Raw genomic sequence first — 15,640 nt, 5'->3', positions numbered from 1 at the left:
AGTAAAAGAAACAGACCCAATATGGAGTCGGATTTGTTCTTCCCTATTACAATAATAGCAATAATAATAATAATAATGTAAGCTAACCCTTACTTAGCCCTTTCTGCAGGCCTGGCACTGTTCTAGTTGCTTTATCTAATCCAGTGAACCCAAGTGATGCAAAGGAGTGGGGTATGGAATCCTGGAACCCACAATGGGGGTGTTCCCACAGCTGAAGTGTCTTTTATATGCCTTGCCTAGACCTGTCTTGAAAGTAAGAGGGTCTCGTATGGCAACACTATCTACTATGATAATCACTGTCCCAAATGACTATTTTTTTCTTTTGTTAAAAATAATCTGCACTTAAAAAAATAATAATTATTATTTATTTATTTGGTTGTGCCGGGTCTTAGTTGCAGCAGGTGGGCTCCTCAGTTGCGGCTCCAGGGCTCCTTAGTTGCACCCTGTGGGCTCCTTAGTTGTGGCATGCACGTGGGAGTTAGTTCCCTGCTCAGGGATGGAACCCGGGCCCCCTGCATTGGAAGCACGGAGTCCTATCCACTGCGCCACCAGGGAAGTCCCCCAAATGACTATTGAGCACTTGAAATGTGGCCAGTGAAACTGAGGAGCTGCATTTAAAATGCTTAAAATTAAATCGCCACATGGTGAGTAGTGGCTATCATTTTGGATGGCATAGCTCTAATCCACATAATCTATAAAATTATAAACCTACTGTCTCCTTCACATTTCTTCTGCCAAAATCCAGATGTCCAGTTACCTACTTAATATTTTTCTTTAAATAGAATCACCTTGTTAAAATCATCTTTAAAAGAGCTCTGGGTGCTACTGCTGCAGTGGAAAACTGCCATTTCTTACCAGGCAGAAAAGGTGGCTGTGAAAGTGAATATCGTGGGAAACGAGGCAAGCCTACTGGATTCTCGCCTGGAACTGCCCAAGTCTGAGCCTGAAGCTTGCTGTCTTGGTAAAAAGGGAAATGGACAAGCGTCAGCTATAAGGGCATTTGTTCCAGCAACAAATTGAGACTTCCTTCTGGGAGTGATCAGAGGGCTGAAGGAGCATTGGAGAGGAAATGGCTGTCTCTCTGTGTGATCAGATGTTACTCAATCCTTGACATGCAACATCTGAAAACACTCTCCAATCCCACCCACCCCTGGAGGATGCATCCCACCCACCTCCAGAAGATGCAGCCCCCCCCACTTGGGAAACCGGTCCATGTGCAAGCTCATGAAGGGCAGCTGGGGCTGTTTTGCTCTGCATTTGCTCCCCAGGGCATGGTACACTTGCTGGCACATAGTAAGTGCTCAATAAACGCATGTTAAAGCCTTTCCACCCTGCCTTACCCTGGCTCTTTCACCTCCCTTGCCCCACCGGTAACCTTTGCAGTCATCAAAGGTGGGCGTGGGTTGGAAAGATGAAGCAGCTGTGCAGATCGGCAGAGACCAACGTCTTCTCCTGTCCACATCTCCACCAAGGGACACTCATCACAGGCCCCAGCTGTGCAGATCGGCAGAGACCAACGTCTTCTCCTGTCCACATCTCCACCAAGGGACACTCATCACAGGCCCAGCAGCCCTTCTGCCAGGAAGGGTCTTGGTGAGCAGATAGTGGGGTGACTTTGAGTTAGTGCAGAATTGGGGATGGGCCCAATCGGCATCTTCCTTACCTACGATAATGTGTTAGGACATGATGTCCAGGGGCGAACAGGGAGATGCCCGCCCCCAACCCACCTAACGAGGCAGGAGGGATCATCATTGGTGATGCCTATGAAAATATTCCTGATCTGAAAAGTGGGGCTTTCGGGGGACATGGCTGCCCTTCTAGTGGGCTCTGAGCACCTTGCTCCTCTTCACTGCGGGAATTGGAGGGTTAGCAACATCGGCTCTGGGCAAGTTACATCACCATTCTGTGTGCCTCAGTTTATCTGTCAAGTGGGAGTAATGATAGCACATTCCTTCATAGGCTGTTGCGAGGATGGAATACACATGGGTAAAGTATTTATAACAGGGCCTGGCACACAGCAAGCACTCAACAAACAGTTGCCGATTTATGATTGTTTTTGTTGCCAGGGTGGGGCGGGCCACGGAGAAGCCCCTCAGCCTTCTAGAGACCCTGTCCTGGGCTCACTGTGTCGCTGACAATGCTCCAGACCTGGAGCCCTTGTGAGCAAGGACCAGAGCACTGCAGCCCCGCTGGCTCTGACCTTTGCGTCCAGCCAGCTTTCCTTCACCGACACTCTTTACGAGCTGCTTTTTAGCCACACGCTGTTGGGCAGAGGGGTTGTTTTCCAGGTCGGCTGACAGTGTGAAGTGTGAAAAGGTTAGAGTGTGGACGTGGGAGATGAGGTGTGTGTAATGGAAACGACGTGAGCTCCAGAGCGGGGCGGTGGTGTTCTGACCGCCATCTTCCCCCAATATGCATTCTGGAGTCATAATTCCTAAAGGGTAGACCAATCAGATGCTCTTCTTTCCAGAATATGCCTCGTGAATAGAGACCGTGATGGAGGAAAGTGCTTGGGGCGTAGGGTTACCCCATTTCTAAGGTAACGCCTTGAAGAAGGACGCTTTGCTTTTGTCCTAAATTTCCTGAGCTCTCTGGACCCTGTCCCTCTCAAGGTCTGGCTTTCCCAGCTTTTCCATCCTTTTGGTGTGAGAGTCCCCCTGTACACTGTCATATTTTTTAGTATATTTTAGCCATTGCTGGTTTCAGGGGCTTCCAACCAAGCCATCGGAACAGGCACAGGGCTGTGCAAGGTCAAAAGGTCTAGGAAAGCGTGCAGAAAGGATCAGACATTAGACGAGTGAATCCGTCATCAGAAGATCATCTCGGATTACCTGTTAGGGGCCTAAATCCAAGGGTCCTCATAAGAAGAGAAGACACAGACACAGAAGAGAAGAGCACGCAAAGATGGAGGCAGGGATTGGAGCAATGCGTCTACAAGGCAAGGAACGTCCAGGGTTGCCAACTGGAAGAGAAGCCTGTAACAGATCTTTCCCAAGAGCCTTCAGAGGGAGCCTGGGCCTGCCAACACCTTGATATTGGACTTCTAGGCTCTGGAACTGTGAGACTATACAATTCTGTTGTTCTAAGCCACCCAGTTTGTGCTGGTTTCTTACAACAGCCCAAGGAAACTCCTACACTTGTCTCAAGGAAGGGGAAAGGCTGTAGTACAACTTATGCTCCACAGCTCTCCGTGGGATCAGGCTGAAGCTGGAATTCCACCTGAGCCCTCTCTCATGCTGGCCTTCTCGCCTTCCCTGTCCTACTTTCCTCACTCCCTTTCCCGTTTCTCCTGGAAACCCTTGAAAAATCACTTGCATGTGAATTCCCATCTCTGGGTCTGCTTCTGGGAGAACCTGACCTGAGACAGGGGGTAGGGGGCAGGGCTAAGATTGGCATCGAGGTTGCCTGACTCCAGAAAGCTGGAAGCACGTTTTAGAAGAGTCACTTTACTTTTCTGAACCACTTTTCAGAGTCAGACCCACCTGGGCCAGTCCCCTAGGAACTGAGTTACTGCAGGCAAGTGACTTCACATCTCTGAGCCTCAGTTTGCTGATCTGCAAAATGGGGCCAGTCTTGGTTTCTCCCTCTTAAGGCAGCCTGGAGAATTGGAGATGACGTGTGTGAGCGTGCTGCAGGCCCCTGACCCATGGGTGCTGTGTTCTGCACTGCTGGGTATGTCCAGACAGGTGTGAGTTCTCAGGCAAGGCAGCCTCATCCTGACTCAGTGCTCTTGAAGGAGAGCCGGGCCGATGCGGACCTTCCGTGAGCCCTCTGCCGCTCTGGATTGATTAGATTTGGTTCGCCAGATGTTCCCAAGATAAAAGGAGCTGATGATGAGCCACATGGTCAAAGTGCCTTTGTAAGATCTGAAGCCTCACGGAGTATCGTCAGCTAAAAACGAGAAATTCTGAGTTGGAGAGAGAAAAAAAAAAAAAAAAGATCACAAAGGCTGGGAGCAGAATGAAAGGGGCCATCTGCATTCTGACTCTCCAACAAGAGCCCCCATTCCTGTTCGGGGGGGTGCCTATAGGATGGGGGCACATTGCAGGGGAGAAGGCATTGGACCAGCCTATCCTGGTTCACCCAGAAAGAAGCCAACGCTCAGAGAGGACACCTGAAGTCTCACAGGTGAGGGCCAGCTCCAGGTCTACTAGAGTCCAGAGCCCAGACTCTCAACCCATGTCTCCCTTAAGCTGCCCAGGGTCCCTCCTGGGCCCAATTCGGTGCTTTTCTTGCTCCCCCAGCCTATTCCCCATCTACCAAGTCCAGCATTTCAAACCACAATGTGTTCTAGGAAGTTCTTACTCAATACAGCCATGACCCCCAGAGGACTCTCAGGAACAAACAAGAAAGCATCTCTATGAGAGGAACCATGGGCATTCGTCAAGTCACCGCTTTCCTGAGTGTCGAGACCACGATTGCCCGCCTGGATGGTGGATTTCAAGGCACTCGGAGAAACAGGTAACTACAGCTCAGCTGGAGAGCTTCCTGGGGCTACAGATTGGGGGCGGGGCAGTTTGCAGGGGATATATTGGATATAAATCTCTGTACTTAACACTTAATTTTGCTATGAACCTAAAACTGCTCTAAAAAATAAAGTTTATTAATTTTTTCATGTTTTAAGAAAAGAAGGACGGAACAGGAGGGAAAGAAAAGAAAAGGGAAGGACATGTTGGGCACATGACTTAACCTGTCTGACCTCATCTATAAAATGGGAACAATACTTCACTCATAGCGTTGCTGTGGGAACTAAAAGCGATAAAACATATGAGATGCCTGGCACAGCCTCCATTCGTCCAGGAATTATTAAACAGGACATGGCTTCGCATTCCGGAGTTACTGTCCCTTACTCAGCTAGCAAAGATCAATCCCTGCCCAAGCTTGAAGAAAAGAGACATTTTAAATAAAATTAAATAGAAATCAGAGGGGAGACCCAAAGAAGCTGTTGGGCAGAGACAGTTGAAAAGCAGCTTAAAAATAATTTTAAAAATAAATAAATCAATCAAAGTAGCTAATCCTTCCCTGGGGAGATGGTGCATTCGCCTCCCCTGTGCCTCCCTCCACACTGGTCCTGCTATTCAGAGGATGTACCCCGATATCTGGATCCTGGTGATTCCACTGCCAGCCTACAATAAGTGGTCAGATGCAGCAATCGGACACCTTGCTAGGAGACAGCCATAATCAGAAGAGGGAGGGAGCCTCACCAGGAAGAGAAGAGGCCATTCAAAGTCTTCCACCAGCATCCTGGGTCCTGGGGTAATCTGGGAAGAAGGAAAACAGAGCAGGCTTGGGACACTTGGAAATATTCATTATTCTCCCAAAGCCGGACACAGGAAAGAACAGGGTGACTTCTTAAGCTCATCTCAAAAGAGAACATTTTGATCCTGGTCTAAGTGTTTCACCAAAACCTCTTCTGCCCACAATGCACAGCGAGTGGGTGGGGTGTCAAGGGCCAGTTTCTCTGAAGTTACACCTCCCCATGACATCTGGGGCAGTAGCGCCTCCAGAGGTGCTCCAAAGGTCTCCAGCCTCTCGTTCTTTCTGCAGAGTCCCCGATCACAGGTGCTCAGGAGAACAGTGAACCAGGCAGGCAAGGCCCCGCTGTCATGCATCTTACATGCTAGTGCAAGAGACAGATGATAAACACGGAGAAATTAAATAACAGGTCGTTCTGGAGAGCGACAGGCCTAGGAAGAAAATAAAACAGGTGTGTGATAGAGATCCTTGCGCAGATGGTAGGGGGCAACACAGGATGGGGCGGTGGGGAGAAGGCCTATCTGAGCAGGGAGCATTTAGACTGTGAACTTCAGAAGGAGCTGATCGTGGAGGTGGAAACCGGGCTGGGCACTGGCCTTCGGAGCCCAGGGGACACCAAAGCCTTGAGGCACCAACCAGCTGAGACCACCCGTTAGCTTCCTAACTGGGTACCACAAACTAGGGGGCTTCAACAACAGCAATTTCTTCTCTCACAGTTCTGGACAGCAGAGGTCTAAGATCAAGATGTCAGAAGGGTTGATTCCTGCAAGAGACTCTGAGGGACGCTCTGTCCTCTTCCTCTCTCCCGGCTCCTGGTGTGGCCAGCAATCTTTGGTGTCCCCTGGCTTGTAGACTGGTCACTCCAATCTCTGCCTCTGTCTTCAATCACCTTCTTCTCTCTGCATCCTCTCCTCTTTTTATTTATTTTTTTAATATTTATTTAATTTGTTTATTTATTTATTTTGGTTGCTTCGGGTCTTAGTTGCAGGCTCGTGGGATCTTCGTTGAGGCATGTGGGATCTTTTCATTGTGGTGCGCAGGCTTTTGTTGTGGCACTCAGGCTTCTCTCTAGTTGTGGCGTGCGGGTTTTCTCTCTCTAGTTGTGGCACGCAGGCTCCAGAGTGCGTGGGCTCTGTAGTTTTGTGGCACGCGGGCTCTCTAGTTGAGGCGCGTGAGCTCAGTAGTTGTGGCGCACGGGCTTAGTTGCCCCGCGGCACGTGGGAGTCTTAGTTCCCCGACCAGGGATCAAACCTGTGCCCCCTGCATTGGAAGGCGGATTCTTTACCACTGGACCACCAGGGAAGTCCTCTTTTTATAAGGACACTTGTCATTGGATTCAGGGTCCACCCTAAATCCAAGATGATTACGTCTACAGAGACCGTATTTCCAAAGAAGGTCACATTCGGAGGTTTCAGGTGGATATGAATTTTTGGAGGATGCTTTTCAGATCACTACAGGTCCTTAATTGTGTGATTTTAACACAATTAAAAGGGTATCTGCAGTCCTGTGAGGGCCACAGCAGGCTGTGGGAGATATGAGAATTGGCTGGGTTATCCTTAAACAATTCGTAAGAACAGCAGCTGAGATACTTCACCGCATCCCTTTTTTCCATGCATCCAGGCCCAACATCTAATAGGCAGCAACAGAGGCTTACTCTAGGGTCACTCTGCTCACCCACGGCCAACCAGAAAAGCCAAGAAATTAGCAGCCCTGACCAATGACTGCGGGATTTGGTGTATAAATGCCCCAGCACCCACACCCTTTGGGTGAGACAACTCAGAGGCATGTGTTTTACACTGGTTCCAAGAGTTCCCCAATAAGACTAAACTCCAGGAAACGGGAAGCTTCATACTCAGCTGGGGCTGGAATATAAAATTATGCACCCACTTTGGAAAACAGTTTGACTGTTCTTTAAAAGATTAAACATAGTCACAGAAAGATCCAGCAATTCCATTCCTAGGTAGGTAGCCAAGAGACATGAAAATGTATGTCCACACAAAAACTTTACATGAATGTTCACAGCACCATTATTTATAACAGCCAAAAAGTAGAAACAACCCAAATGTCCATCCACTCATGAATGAATAAATAGATGTGGTCTCTCCATACCATGGAATGTTATTTTGCCATTAAAAAGGAATGAAGTACTTATAATAACTACAAATGGAGTATAACCTTTAAAAATTGTGAATCACTGTACCATACACTTATAACTTATATAGAATTGTACATCAACTATACTTCAATTAAAAAAGTATTCTCAGCCAGAGACATATGTTTAATCATATTGGAGTTTACCAACTCATGTTTTAAAAAATCACACTGGCAACTTAGAATAAATTAATTTGACAATTGATAAGACATCTCAAAAAAAAAAAAAAGGAATGACGTACTAATACATGCTACAACACGGGTAAACCTTGAAAACATGCTCAGTGAAAGAAGCCAAGCACCAAAGAGTGCATTTTGTAGGATTCCGTTTATATGAAATACCCCACAGAGGCAAATCCGCAGACAGAAAGTGGTTTGGCATTTGCCATGGGAGAGGGCAATGGAGAGTGAAACAAAACAGGACACTATGGTCCTTCCCCCGCCCCCATATCCTCCTGCCTTTTGTCTGTGGAAAAACCTTAGCCAAAGAACAAGTTTAATCAGAGAAGTGAGAGAAAGTAGAAGCAAAGAAAAACAGTCAAACAGGACGAAACGATAATAGTTTAGTCAGTAAGCAAAGTCAAGGACATTTAGTTCCCTCTCAAGGGCTACAGATAATATTCTGAGCCATATCCTGGGAGCTGTCTTATAGATACTGAAACCCTCACCAGGTGGAAGAAGTTAACTACATGATGACCAGGCTGTAGCCATGACATAAGCTGCCACAACTCCGAGAATTGGCCTCAAGGAAATGGGAACAAACCGACCCGGGGAACTGAAGGTTAACTGTATCTAAAACCATCAATATGGTGCTGGTCAAACAACCAATGACCAATTTCAAGATGACTGTCAGAGCTGACTGTGCTGTTTCTGCATGTAGCCCCCTCCCTCTGCCTATAAAAGCTCTTGCCCCCTGGTTGTCAGTGGGGGGGAGTTGGCCTTTGGACAGGACTCTGCACCTCCCCCCAGTTGCCGGCCTCCAAAATAAAGCAAACTTTACTTTCCACCAACTTTGCCTCTTTATTGGCTTTTGAGTGGCGAACAGAGGGACCCCACTTTCAGTTACAGGAGGATGCTGATGGGCACAGTGTTTGTTTTGGGGGTGATGAACATATTCTGGAATTAGACAGTGCTGATGGCTGTACAATGTTGTGAATATACGAAATCCACCAATTTGTACACTTTAAAACGGTGAACTTGACAGTATGTAGATTGTATCTTAGTTCATTCAGGCTGCTATAACCGCATACTACAGCCTGGGTAGCTTATAAACAACAGAAATTTATTTCTCACAGTTCTGGAGGCTGCAAGTCTGAGATCAGGGTGGCAGTGCGGTCAGGTCAGTGTGGCCTGTGTGACTGTCTTGTACCTCAACTGTCTTTTTCCCAAACATCCATTGATGATTCTTATCTGGATCAGTCAGCATTAAGGTGACTTTAAAGAGTGATTTTCTATTTCTACTCATCCTTCCTTCTATAGTTTCCCACTGCAGTTTTCCATCCACCACCCTTTTAAAAAGTCTTTTAGCTTCATTATGAACTCATGGAGTTTTTCACTGAAATAAAATTCACCATTCTAAAGTGAACAATTCAGTGGCATTTTGTACATTTACAGTGTTGTACAACCACGCCCTCTATCTAGTTTCAAGCCATTTTCATCACTCCCAAAGGAGACCCCGCACCCATGAAGCAGTCGCTCCCCATTTTTCCCTCTCCCCAGGCCCTGGCAACCACCAGTCTGCTTATGGTCTCTATGGATTTGCTTTTCTGGGTGTTTCATTATACGTGGAATCATGCAGTACGTGTGTGGTCTTTTGTGTCTGGGACATTTCACTGAGTATCCTATTTTCAATGTCCATCCATGGTGTAACATGTATCAGTACTTCCTTCCATGTTAAGGCTGGCTAATTTCCCCCTGTATGGATAGACCACATTTTATGTATCCATTTTCCAGTTGATGGACATTTAGGTTGTTTCTTTTTGCTACTATGAATAGTGATTTATGAACATTCGTGTACAAGCACTGGCCTGAATGTTTGTGTCACCCCCAAGAGGCCCTTCACCACAACCTGACCACGCTGGTACCCTGAACTCAGACTTCCAGCCTCCAGAATTGTAAGCATTTCTGTTGTTTATAAACCACCTACTCTATGGTATGCTGTTACAGCAGTTTCAATGGACTAAGATACATTTGTTTTGAGTACCTGTTTACATAGATTGCTTTTATTCAATGTGTCATGTTTTATTCTTGCCAATGAATATTCATTTAAAGGCTCATATTGTCCCACATTTGACCAGTGTAAGCCCCTGTGCACTTTCATTTTTAAATAAATTTCTAACCATAGAAGTGATATATGTTGCAGCCCTTTAAAAATTAAAACAAAGTCCTCTCAAACCTACCTTCATCCCAGCCCCTATCCTGAGAAGGCAACTTTCCAGATTTTTTCTGTGTATTTATATAATATGCACATATCCTGAGAAAACATATAATTTTTGAGTGTTTTCTGTTACTTAACTAATATTATACAGTATGTATGGCATCGTAACTGGCTTTTAAATTTTTTTTATTTTAATTTTACTGGAGTACAGTTGATTTACAATGTTGTGTTCGTTTCAGGTGTATAGCCAAGTGATTCAGTTATACATATATATTCATTCTTTTTTAGATTCTTTTCTCATATAGGTTATCACAGAATATTGAGTAGAGTTCCCTGTGCTATACAGTAGGTCCTTGTTGGTTATCTGTCCTACATATAGCTGTGTGTGTGTGTTCATCCCAAGCTCCTGATTTATGTAACTGGCTTTTAAAATTATTTATTTATTTTTTAAATTTTACTTTTTTGTTTTATTTTTATTACAGAGTACAAAATACACTGCATGCTACACAATACACTGCACAACCTTCTAGCAGCGGTAGATGAGCATAACTGAGTTATTTTTCATCAATCAGGAAAATGCTTTTTTTTTTTTTTTTTGCTGTACGCGGGCTTCTCACTGCTGTGGCCTCTCCCGTCGCGGAGCACAGGCTCCTGTCGCTCAGGCTCAGCGGCCATGGCTCACGGGCCCAGCCGCTTGGCGGCATGCGGGATCCTCCCAGACCGGGGCACGAACTCGGGTCCCCTGCATCGGCAGGCGGCCTCCCAACCACTGCGCCACCAGGGAAGCCCCAGGAAAATGCTTTCTTAATCAATGTTCTCCAAACCCTTTGGCACATAGTAACGATCAACTCCAGAGATGCGCCTCTTTCCACCAAGTTCCACAGATACGAATAATGGGCAACCCTTTTTTCCTTGCCCCCCGTTAGTGAACCTGTGGATGCGTGCAGTGGCCATTCCCGGGATGAACAAGCACGCGGCCATGACGGCAACCCCGGGGAGAATCTCGAACCACATCGTGACACCATCACCAAGGCCAAACACTTCCTTCCAGGCCCCTTAAAGGTGACCTGGCTTAACTGGCTTTTTTGTGTGTGTGTGTGGTACGCGGGCCTCTCACTGTTGTGGCCTCTCCCGTTGCGGAGCACAGGCTCCAGACGCACAGGCTCAGCGGCCATGGCTCACGGGCCCAGCCGCTCCGCAGCATGTGGGATCTTCCCGGACTGGGGCACGAACCCATGTCCCCTGCATCGGCAGGCGGACTCTCAACCACTGCGCCACCAGGGAAGCCCTAACTGGCTTTTTAAAAATCTCACAATATATGACTTGGTAAAATTAGTGAAATTGGTGCGTTCTTTAAGATGAAGAGATACGCTCAGATCAGCTCAAGAAGCACAGGAAAGTCGTGCCTGGAACTTTCCACATTCTATTTCACTCATTCTCACAACAACGCTTCAAAGTAGGTATTATTATCAGTACTCGAGAAATTAGAAAATTAAGTTCAAAGAAGTAAAGTAACTTGCCCGAGTACCTAGCATGTGAAAAGCTCTCCACAATCACGCATCAAATGAGTGACTATGATTACGGAGTGGCCGAGCTGGGATTTGAACCCAGCTCCATCACACGCGACGGTCAGCTTGGTTTTTCTCTACGCAGTACCAGGAACCAGAGAGGCAATCACTGTGCATTTGTAGCAGCTGCTGTTAGAGGCTGGTGAGATGCGGGGGTGGGGAGGTGTAGAATTATAATCACCTGCTCTCAGCAGATCCAGGGGAAGAGCTTTCTCTCCAGGAGGACAAAATCTTCCAGGGCCGATTGGGAAAACGCATCAAGCATTTAGTAAACGCATGACCTTTGGAAACGGGGCTGCTCTGAATACCCGGGCTAATACTGATCACCTGATAGCAATTTCCTGCAAGCTGGTTTCTTATCACACATCTGGCAGGCCATCCGCTTTCCTCTGTTGCATACATGATTTTTCATTAGCCCAGGCAGTGGGGGTGATGTACACTCCAGCATATGGGAGTTAGCCAGTAACCCTTGCATCGCCAAGCCTCGGGGGAGACTCTCAAAGGAAAAGACGTGCCTGGGATGCTAGAAACGGCTTTTCACTCTAAGGCCCCATCCAACGCTGGGGCATATCAGAGACCTGGGTCTGCATCCCAGCTCTGCCACTCAGCAGCTGGCATTTTGAGCAAAGCACCTCACCTGTCTGAGCCTCAGGGGTGGCTGTGTATGTAACTGAGACTCAGGAACGCAGGGCGCGCTCTCCCCCTAATCTGCAAAGTTCTGCGAAGAAGGGCAGCTTTCCTTCCCCCTTATTCTGCGCATCTACTGCTGTGTTGCAAACTACCCCCAAATTTAGTGGCACAGACCATAATACTTTTGTTATGTTTATGGATTCTGTGGGCCAGGAATTCAGACGGAGCACAGTGGGGCTGGCTTGTCTCTGCACTACGATGTCTGGGAGTCTCAGCCGGGAGGACCCCCATAGCTGAGGTGACTCACACAGTTGAGGGCTGAAAAACTAGGTCTGGAGCATCCCTTCTAAGATATTTTCTATTATGGGTCAAATTACGTTCCCCCAAAAGATATGTTCAAGTCCCAAACCTGTGAATGGGATCTTATTTGGAAATAGGGTCTTTGCAGGGTAAATAAGTGAAGATGAGGTCATACTGGTTTAGGCGGGCCCTAATCCAATGACTGGTGTCCTGAGAAGAGGAGGGGATTTGGACATAGACACAGAGGGAAGATGGCCATGTGAAGATGGAGGCAAATGTGTCACTGGAATGACTCGTCTACAAGTCAGGGGTCACCGGGAGTCACCAGACGCTAGGAGAAAGGCCAGAAAGGTATTACAAACTGCATGTGTCCCCCCCAAATTCATATATAGAAGACCTAACCCCTAGTGTGGCTGTATTTGGAGATGGGGCCTCTAAGAAAGTCATTAAGGTTAAATGAGGTCATAAGGATGGGGCCCTGATCTGATAGGATTAGTGTCCTTATAAGAGACACTAGAGAGCTTGCTCCCTCTCTCTATTCATGTACTCAGAGAAGAGGCCGTGTGAGGACACAGTGAGAAGGTGGCTGTCTGCAACCCAAGGGGCGATCCCCTCACCACAACCTGGTCATGCTAGCACCTTGATCTCAGACTTCCAGTCTCCAAAACTGTGAGAAAATAAATTTCAGTTGTTTAAGCCCCTCAATCTATGATAGTTTGTTACAGCAGCTCAAGCTAATACAGAAGGATCCTTCCTGAGAGCCTTTGGAGAGAACCCAGCCCTGATGACACCTTGATTTTGAACTTCTGGCCTCCAGGACTGTGGTGAAAATAAATTCACCAAACTTGTGGTAATTTGTTACAGCAGCCATAAGAACCTTAATACAGTTCCATCATTCACATTTGCAGGGCCTGGCCGAATGGTGAACAATGGATTCAGCTGGACCTGTTGACCAGAGGGAGCAATAATACAGTTGACCTGTGAACAACGCAGGGGTTAGGGGCACTGACCCTCTGCAGAATTGAAAATCCAAGTATAGGACCTACTGTATAGCACAGGGAACTCTGCTCAATATTCTATAATAACCTAAATGGGAAAATCATTTGAAAAAGAAAAAAAAAGAAAATCCAAATATAACTTTACAGCCTGCAGATTCAACAAACCACAGATTGTATAGTACCACAGTACCTGTTTAGTGAAAAAAATCCTCCTACAAATTGACCCATGATGCACAATTCAAACCCATGTTGTTCAAGGGTCAACTGTTATAGTTTATAGGTGCTCTTGTCATTTCTTGAGTGCTCACAGCATGCCGAGGATGATGCTAACTGCTTTACAAGCATTATTCTCTTTTCCTTTGTGGATACGGAGAAATCCTGCATAAGTTGCTGATGGGAACCAGCAGCTGCTCCTGCCTCCAAGGCACTCACAACCTGGTGGGGGAGTCACAGGTGCTCTGATGGAGACCGTAGAGAGGACTGGGAGGGCCCAGAGACTCATAGTCGTGAGCTGGAGGAGGGGGAATCAGGGAAGGCTTCCTGGAGGAGGTGACCCCCAAGTAGGTTTGCCACTCTGCCATAACTTAGTGTAGAGCCCTCATAGCACATCTGTTTTGGGCCTCATGAATGATGGAAGGGACAAAGTATCAGGAACCAAGGACTCCCCAGTTTCCTGCTTAAGGGAGGGTCCCGGAAACTGCTCCGTAACACTTCCCTTTACATCCCATTGGCTTAATCCCTTTGGTTTAACCCCATGTCCTTGCTATTGCAAGGGAGGCTGGGAAATAGTCTTTAATTTGAGGGAGGCGTGTGCCCAGCAAAAATATTATACAACTATAGGAGGAGAGGAGAATGGATACTGTCCGTGCCTCAGGGAGGAAAGGTTAACGGGGTCCAAGTGGAGAGTTTGAACTTGACGCTGAGGATGACAGGAAGCCTGGGATGACGTGAATTACCTCAACATCTCAGTGAGGAGCTACCCAGACCCCCAGCAGCTCTCTGTCCAGCTCCCTAACACATCCGGGCAGCCCAAAGATGGGCAGTGACATCACTTCTGCTTTTGTCTACCCTCTCTGCACACCCCGTGAGCACACATTCCTCTTTCCTTTCTTCTTTCATTCGACAAATTGAACTTTTTGAGCAGCTCCTATGCACCAGGGAGTGCCTGGGTGGGGAGAGGTGGCTTTTTTTTTTTTTTTTTTTTTGGCCAGGGCCTGGGGATTGCGGGACCTTCGTTCCCTGACCAGGGATCGAACCTGGGCCCCCAGCAGTGGAAGCACAGAGTCCAAACCACTAGACCACCAGGGAATTCCCCGAGAAGCGGTTATTTTAAATAGGATGGTCTGGGAAGATCTCACTGAGAAGAGGATGATGCCTGAGCACAGGCCAGAAGGAGGTGAGGGAATGGAACAAGGCAGGTGGGTGTCCTGGAGAGAAGCCTCCCGGGTGAATAGGAGGGAGCAGAGTCGGGTATGAGATGGGGAGGGGATGACTGTGAGAATACTGACTTCCTTCTGTCCAAGGTGGGGGCCTCCAAGCGTTTGAACAGAGGAGGGACGTAATCTGACTTTTGTTTTTAAAAGATGGCTCTGCCTGCTTTATTCTCACAAGCTTTTAGACAAAAAACCCAGAGGTGTCTACACCACCTTCCTCGGTGCCCTCCTAGCACCCAGACATCCCCTGGGAACAACCCAACCAAGACTAGAACGGGGTCCCAAGATGCCCAGCCGGCTCCCCCTGTACTGTCCTGGGGAGTTCAAGAAACAATCTGTTTCCTTTAAAAACACTTATTTATGTTGCTTGCTCACTCTATTAACCACCCCCTCATGTTTTATCCATGAAACTGATGTTGACCCTCCGTATGTGCATGTAAATGGGTGCACATTTTACATCTGTGGTCCTATGTGCTTGGAAGCTTACTTGAAGTGCAACAGTTGTATCAGATTTCATTTCCTGTTAGACGCTAATTAACCTGAGGTTCTTCATTCGCCTGGTGTTGGAGACTTGACGAGTGGGTGAATGAATGAAACGAGTACCAGCTATTATATTAATAAGTACTAAGAGCAGGGATAACGATAATTAGTATATAGCTAGTATGCTGGTTAACGGCACAGGCTCTAGAGCCCTACTACCCGGGTTCGAATCCAAGCCTTGCCACTTAGCTGGGTGACCTGGGGCGACCTAACGGCCCCCCTCTCGCAGACCCGTCCCACCCAGGCCGGCCACCCCATTAAACCAGGGCAGGTGAGAGCAGACCTGTGCAGGTGCGAAACTCACCTCCTCAGGGCTGCACCAGTCTGCCAGCGAGGCTGGCACGCATGCGCGATTCGGCAGATAGGCGTGGTCACGGGCGACGAGGA

The 15,640-nt window shown here is 47.4% G+C and overlaps 1 pseudogene; it reads right to left on the bottom strand.

Moving 5' to 3' along the window:
• Positions 1–10,588: 10,588 nt before the first annotated feature.
• LOC137206366 (NADH dehydrogenase [ubiquinone] 1 alpha subcomplex subunit 1 pseudogene) lies at positions 10,589–10,852 on the bottom strand (annotated as a pseudogene).
• Between the last annotated feature and the right edge of the window lie 4,788 nt (positions 10,853–15,640).

The sequence above is a fragment of the Pseudorca crassidens genome, chromosome 15 (genome assembly GCF_039906515.1).
Source record: "Pseudorca crassidens isolate mPseCra1 chromosome 15, mPseCra1.hap1, whole genome shotgun sequence".
Classification (NCBI taxonomy): domain Eukaryota; kingdom Metazoa; phylum Chordata; class Mammalia; order Artiodactyla; family Delphinidae; genus Pseudorca; species Pseudorca crassidens.
This window is presented reverse-complemented; position numbering and strand designations above follow the sequence as displayed.